This window comes from Otolemur garnettii, unplaced genomic scaffold (assembly GCF_000181295.1).
Source record: "Otolemur garnettii isolate 467f Iridium unplaced genomic scaffold, OtoGar3 scaffold00112, whole genome shotgun sequence".
NCBI classification, from domain to species: Eukaryota; Metazoa; Chordata; class Mammalia; order Primates; family Galagidae; genus Otolemur; species Otolemur garnettii.
In genome coordinates, this window is record NW_003852507.1 from 1,009,166 (window position 1) to 1,016,520 (window position 7,355).

The 7,355-nt window shown below is 46.8% G+C and overlaps 1 pseudogene; it reads right to left on the reverse strand.

The window, feature by feature from the left end:
* Nucleotides 1-1,292: 1,292 nt before the first annotated feature.
* On the reverse strand, nucleotides 1,293-1,796 carry LOC100945182 (annotated as a pseudogene).
* Nucleotides 1,797-7,355: the final 5,559 nt, after the last annotated feature.

Here is a 7,355-nt window from a genome sequence, read left to right on the forward strand (position 1 = left end):
GGCCTTGGCCAGGTTCAAACTCACCAACCTCGGTGTATGTGGCTGGTGCCCTAACCACTGAGCTATGGGCTCCCTGGTACCTCTTTTTCCACAAATTCACCTGAAAGCCTTCCCAGATAAAGCCAGAGTGATGGAAATTTTGAACTCTAGGCTCTAAATAAAATCTGGTTGGGCTTCCTCCTGAATCTCCTTCCTCGCAGCCCTTTTTATTCCTGTACAATTTGACCAGGAGTCTATTTGTATGAGTCTATCAGAACAGCTCGCCCTGGTTCGACCCAGTGCTGGCTGCTTTGCTAGATACAAGCTAAAGCCTAAGCCTGACAACAGGGAATCATGCCAACCAGAATGTGCCCAGTGACTCAGGCTACCAGTGAGGGTAAGGAATTCAGGGATGGAGGCATTCAGGATTGGTTGGAATCGTCAAGGAAGAATTCCTAGAGGAAGTGGGTCTCAAGAGACTGGTAGGATTGGGGTGAGAGAAAAAACTAAGAGAGCTCTTGGAGATGGGAGTAATTCAGAAGTTTTGTGGAGGACTCTTTTCTTGGAACTCTGGGAACCCCAGGGATGGAAGATTCTATCAACTACCCATTCATTCTGTCCCTTATTTATCCAATAAACACCTAATTCATGTTAAGCATAGGAGTAGCGACAAATAAGGTACAGTTTCTGCCATCAAATAATTCACAATCTAATAATGGAGATAAATTCTTATGTTTTAGAAGAGGTGGCATTGAAGGGACAAGGTTACCAATTAAATGTGAAGAAGTGAGAGGAAGGAATTACAGGTAATGAGTAGGATTTCGGCTTTGATGAGCACTATTCACCAAGACAAGAAGAAAAGTAGGTTTGGGGGAGAGATAATAATATCTAATTTTCTTTTTGGTAGAGTTGAGGGCTTCTTGCTCAGGCTGGTCTCAAACTCCTGGCCTTGAGCAATTCTCCCACTTCAGTCTCCCAAAGGGCTAGGATTACAGGCATGAGCCACCACATTCAGCCAATAGTATCTGATATTTATGAAGCACTTACTATGTGCCAGGCACTTTTCTTAAATCTTTTATATGTTCTAACTCAAATAACCTGTACAACTCTGTAAAGTAAATGCCTTTGTCATCTTCACTACACAGATGGAGAAACAGGAGCCTAGAGAGATTGAGCAACTTGCTCAAGGTCGTACAGCTCTGAGCATTTATTTTTATTATTATTTTTTTTCCTGCCTCATGTTTATTTGTACAAATAGCACAGGAGGACCCCAGCCCCATATAGACAGCAGCCTAGAGGTCACAGTGGTCCTTTTGTCCTCATGGCAGACAGATGCCTCTACTCTGGAGCCTTTGTGGGGGCCTGGGCACCTTTGGGAGCCTGAGCTGGAACTGAAGCTGGAGCTGCAGATGAAGCAGCAGATTGGGCCTTCGTTTGATCCTTGGCCTTGGCCTTTGGCCGGCAGAGCCTGAGACCCTTGGCAATGTGTGCACGAGCTCGCTTCCCAAGCTTGGGGTGGGCAGTGTAGGCAAGTCATCTGAGTTTACGGCTGGCACCCTTTGGAATCTTGGTCTTAACCTCCTTGGGCTTCACAAGGGCCTTGAGAGCTTCAGCACGTGCACTCACAGCCTTGGCATTGTTGGCCTGCATCTTCTTCAGGCCTTTCTTTTTGTGTTTCTTGGCAAAGCGCATGTTCCTCAGGAACTTGGGATCTACTCCCTTAGGAGATTCATATCTTTGCGATCGGGGTTTCTTGATGCTTTTCTGTGCCACTTTTGGGACTGGTTGTGTGTGGTGTGGTTCTTGGACGTGGCCATGTCTGTACCCGGATAGGGCTGCTCTCCCCTGTAAAGTCCTAGTTCTTCCAGCTCTGAGCATTTAAGTCCAGGTCTGAGTTCATAGCACTACACCACTAAAGAGTAAGAGTTCATGGCTCGGCGCCGTGGCTCAACCGGCTAAGGCGCCAGCCACGTACACCTAAGGTGGTGGGTTTGAATCCCCAGCCCGGACCCGCCAAACAACAATGACAGCTGCAACCAAAAAAATAGCAGGGCGTTGTGGCGGGCGCCTGTGGTCCCAGCTACTTGGGAGGCGGAGGCAGGAGACTCGCTGGAGCCCAGGAGTTGGAGGTTGCTGTGAGCTGTAATGCCACGGCACTCTACCCAGGGGGACAGCTTGAGGCTCTGTCTCAAAAAAAAAAAAAAAAAAAAAAGAGTTCATAGCACTACACCATTAAAGAGTAAGTTTAATTTGAACTGGGGGTGCCCTTTGCCATCCTAACAGACTAAATCCTCCAGGCCCAGCAAGAGATTCTGAGGTATCTGGAGGAACCCTGATGTTTGCAGAGGGCAGAGGGAAAGAACCCCATATTAACCAAAATGGAACAGCCAAGGGAGAGAAGAATCAAGATAACCTGGCTTCCTGAAAGTTAAGAGGGAAGAGGGAGGGGTGCCAGCAGGATTTCCAAGATTTTGTCTCGGAGAGGATTATGGGAAGGCAATCAGTGTGGTGAAGCCTGGGATCTTGTCTTCACCTGGAGTTTACGCAGTAAATATTCTACTGCTGCTGCTACTGAAGCTGCAAGGGGGGATCATTGTCACACAAAGATCCAATTACTGAGACAAGGAGAATCGGTGAGGAAGAAAGTCTTACTGCGAGAACAGGAGAAGCAGCCTCAAACCATCTCTCTGACTAAGGAACTTCAACTTTTTTTTCTTTTCTTTTTTTTTTTTTTGCAACAAAGTCTCACTTTCACCCAGATAGAGTGCTGTAACATCATAGCTCACAGCAACCTGAAACTCATGAGTTCAAGTGAGCCTCTTGGCTCAGCCTCTCAAGGAGCTGAAACTACTGGCACCTGCCACAACTCCCAGCTATGGAAATTTGTTGGTAGGCTGTTATGTTGCTATGTTTATTCGGGAGGCTGAAAGGAGGGTGTTGACAGAAGCAACCTGGGAATATTATATACCCTGGGAATATTTTCAGTAATTCCCAGGGCCAGGAGCTGCAGAAATGTAAAGTAAAATGAGATTTTTTTTTTGCAAAGTGAGGCTCTAAAGAGCATCCGCTGGGCAGGAACAGGCGGATGTGAGCCCTGTCTCTTCCCAACCCTGACATGGTGACCAAAAATCATAGGTTGCCTTGGCTCCTGTAGCTCAGTGGCTAGGGTGCCAGCCACATACACCGGGGCAGGCAGGTTTGAACCCGGCCCAGGCTGCCAAACAACAATGACAACTACAGCAAAAAAATAGCTGGGGATTGTGGAGAGCACCTGTAATCCCAGCTACTTGGAAGGCTGAGGCAAGAGAATCACTTGAGCCCATGAGTTTGAGGTTGCTGTGAGCTGTGACTCCATGGCACTCTACCAAGGGCAACGAAGTGAGACTCTGTCTCCAAAAAAAAAAAAATCATATGTTATCCTGGACCCTGGAGGAAAAATGGTCTAAGTCTGGAGTATTCCTGATACTTTGTAGGCCTGAAGAAAATGTCCAGGATAGGGCCAGGGGCAGTGGCTCATGCCTATATTACCCTGATTGCTTGAGCTCAGGAGTTTGAGACCAGCCTGAGCAAGAGTGAGACCCCATCTTTAATAATAGAAAAACTAGACAGGCATTGCAGCAGGTACCTAGTCCCAGCTATTTAGGAGGCTGAGGCAAGGGGACTGCTCAAGCTCAAGCTCAAGAGTTTCAGGTGGCTGTGAGCTATGATGCCATGGCACTCTACCTAGGGTGATTCTCACTCTGACTCACTGAGTAAAAATCTGTCTCAAAAAATAAAAAAGAAAAGAAAATGCCCAGGACAGGTGGAAGGCCAGAAAGCCTATTTAGCTAGGAACATTTCAGTGGAGGCCTCACTGTAACGTGTGTGCGCAGTCTGCTTTGGTTAATTCTGGGTTGTGTTGGGGCTCCCTCAGGGTGCTGCTGCTTCCATCCTTTCCTCCTCAGAATCCTGTCTCTGTCAGCTTGTTCCTCTTGTCCTTGTCAGGCGGCAAGTGGCATGCCTGGGCGTCTGGTGCAGATGGAACTGAAGCTCTTGCTTTGGGCCAGAATTAGCTTTGCAAATATCTGGCGGTGTGGGGGCTTTATGTTTTTATCACATCCCCTCACTTCAATTTCTTCCTCAAGGCTTGTGGTTTCTGTGTGCACCGATGAGTGATTGGCTGTCCCTGGTCTGGCTCCTGACCCAAGAGCAGAAGGATTCCACACACTGGCAAGGTGTGGCTCATTGTTCCCCTGATCTTCTGCATCCTGCTGGTCACTCAGGTGGGAGATGGTGTCCATGGAGATGAGCAGTGCAAGTTCACCTGCAAGCCCCTGAAGCCTGGGTACCCCAAAATCTGCTGCAACCACTGTTCGCCCATCTCCTACTTCTGCTTCTGGGTTTTCCAAATTGTGCTGATGGGCACGCCCTCCCTCTTTTTTGCTGTCTGTGTCCTGCACCAGATTGTGGGGGAGAAGAAGAAAGGGAGTGTGGCAGAGAGGGTACCTGGTGGAGATCTTATAAAAGGCGGCAGCTGCTGGTGGGTATGGGCCCTGTGAGGACCCAGGCTGGAGCTCCTAGGGTCTTCTTAGAGGGGTAGCTCTTCCTAGGAGAGCTCTTCCTCTCCAGTTGCCATGGTGTTGCAACCTGGAACCCTGGCCTGCCATCACACAGGGTCTTGGCCGTCTACTCTGCCCCTGTGGTGATGCAGGCCCTTCTGGTGCTGGCATTCCTGGTGGGGCCATGCTCGCTCTACTGCCATTCCTCCCCCTGTCCCACCAGACCCGACTGCTTTGTGTCCAGGGCTGCAAAGAAGATAAACTTAGAAACTTCTGGGATTTCTTTTTCATAATCTTTTAATTTTTATTTCAAATTAATATGAGGGTACAGATGATTAGGTTACAATGTTTGTGTACCCCAGTTTCTTTACCCCAAAAATGGGAATAATAATAGATCCCACCTCATCAGAATGTTGTGAGGATGAAATGAGCTTATACATGTAAAGTGCTTACCAGCAGTAGCTGGTAACAATAAATATCAGGCATCGTATTAATCTTGGCTACTTGGAGCTAATCAATTGTCAATTCTTCCCTCTGGGGGGCAGCACCTGTGGCTCAAAGGGGTAGGGTGCCGGCCCCATATGCCAGAGGTGGTGAGTTCAAACCCAGCCCCGGCCAAAAACTGCAAAAATAAATAAATAAAAATTAAAAAAAAAATTCTTCCCTCTGTTGCTCTTACAGCTGTTGGTAGCCAAGTCCCCACATAAATCTTCCTTACACATTTATGTGTTCCCTCTTCTGGTCCCTGTGCCATCTCCCTAGTTCAGGTTTGCATCCTCCTTCCTCTGGACTTGCTATTGCTGCACCTGCCAAGAATTCCCTCCATTCCAACCTCCACTTGCCCTCCTGCCGAGTCTCCTTGAATTAATCCCTGGTATCCAGCATCTTCCACCAGCTTGCCCTTCTCCCAGCCCGAGGACCCACTCTTTTCTGCAGAAATCCTCCATTCTGACTGTCCTGGGAGTGTGTCCATGACCCTCCCAGGCCTCCTCATTCCCCACTCTTTGCTCGTGCTCCCTCCTGGGGAATTCTGACCTGGGAGGCTTCCCAACTAAGTTCAAACCCAGCCCTGCCACTCAGTGGCTGTGTGACCTTGGGCAATCTACTTGGTCCTTTGCTGTATAAAAAAAGAGACTAATAATACCTACTTCACAGGATTGTTGTGAGGATTATAAACCAATGAAAGTGAAGTACCAGACACGCAATGCTCCTTATCAAGCAGTAGTTGCTGTTTTTATGTCTACTCCTACATGATCAAGCTCTGCCCTCTCTCCGTGAAGCCTTCCTTGACCGCTCCTCTGGTCTTTTTCTCCTCTGGGCCTCCGTGGGGCGATTCCACTTGCTAATTAGTCATGCACTGTTTGTCACTTCCCCTTTATTGTGGTCTGGAGCAGTTATTTAAATCCCATCCTGCTGTGTAACTTTGCATGTGTCTCTGACTGGTCTTTTCATCTTAGTCATAAGGAGGGATGGTGACCATGTGCTTTATAGGAAGAGGACACACCACCCTGCTCCTAGCTCAGCACTTTGCATGGAATAGGGGCTCAACTCTTACATGGTGATTTAATTAATTTTGAGAGCTTTAGGGTAGAATTAGGACTGAGTCCAAATAGAGCTACACCTGAGGATGTCAGACAACCAGAAGAGATAGACATTCTTTCATCTCCTTCCATAACCTGGGCAAATTGCTGACAATCCTTTAACAACTAAGAAATGTCGTTCTGGGGTCTAATTTGATTCCTGCTGGCTGCAGTTGAAGTTATTTTCCTTGAGCCTCAGGTTACTAATGTCTAGATCCTAATAAACGAGGGGACAATATCAAGTATAATTGGAGACATGAACCTCCTGTGACCCAGAAATTCTATTCCTAAACACATACCCAAAAAACCACTTATTCAGTTAACACTGGAAGATATATTTTCAAATGTTCAGAGCAGCATTGTTTTGCAATAGCAAAACCCAGATACAACCATAAATATTTGTCACCAGAAGCATGGATAATTAGATTGTAATGTATTCACCCAATAGAATATTATACAATACTGAACATGAACACATCAGAGCTAATGATATTAATATGAATTTTTCAATGATGAGCAAAACCAGATAGTTTCAGAAGAGTAAAGACAACGTGGTGCTATTTTTACAAACTGGACAAAATAATACTTTATATTGTTTGAGGATATATACTATGTAGTAAAAGCATATCGAAAAGCATAAGGATATGGGTAGGGCACCGGCCACATACACTGAGGCTGGTGGGTTCGAACCTGGCCTGGGCCAGCTAAATCAATGCCAACAACAACAAAAAATAGCCAGGCTTTGTGGTGGAGGCCTGCAGTCCCAGTTACTTTGGAGGCTGAGGCAAGAGAATCGCTTAAGCCCCAAGAGTTTGAGGTTGCTGTGAGCTGTGACTCCATGGCACTCTTCCCAGGGCAACAGCCTGAGAGTCTGTCTCAAAAAAAAAAAAAATGCATGGGGGTGATAAATATCTAATTCAGAATAGTGGTTCCCACTGACAAAGGGGAGGATAATGCAGGGTGATACTGACTAGTCAAACAGTTTGAGTAATGCTTTATTTCTTAAGTTGAATAGTTTACCTTTTTAATCTGAATTATCTTGTCATTTATATTTTGTGTTGTACTGTCTTGTATTATAGTTAATTAAAACAAAGAACCTAACAGGTGGCACGTGTGGCTCAGTGGGTAGGGCGCCGGCCCTATATACCGAGGGTGGCAGGTTCAAACCCAGCCCTAGCCAAACTGCAACAAAAAAATAGCTGGGCGTTGGGGGGTGGGCGCCTGTAGTCCCAGCTACTTGGGAGGCTGAGGCAAGAGA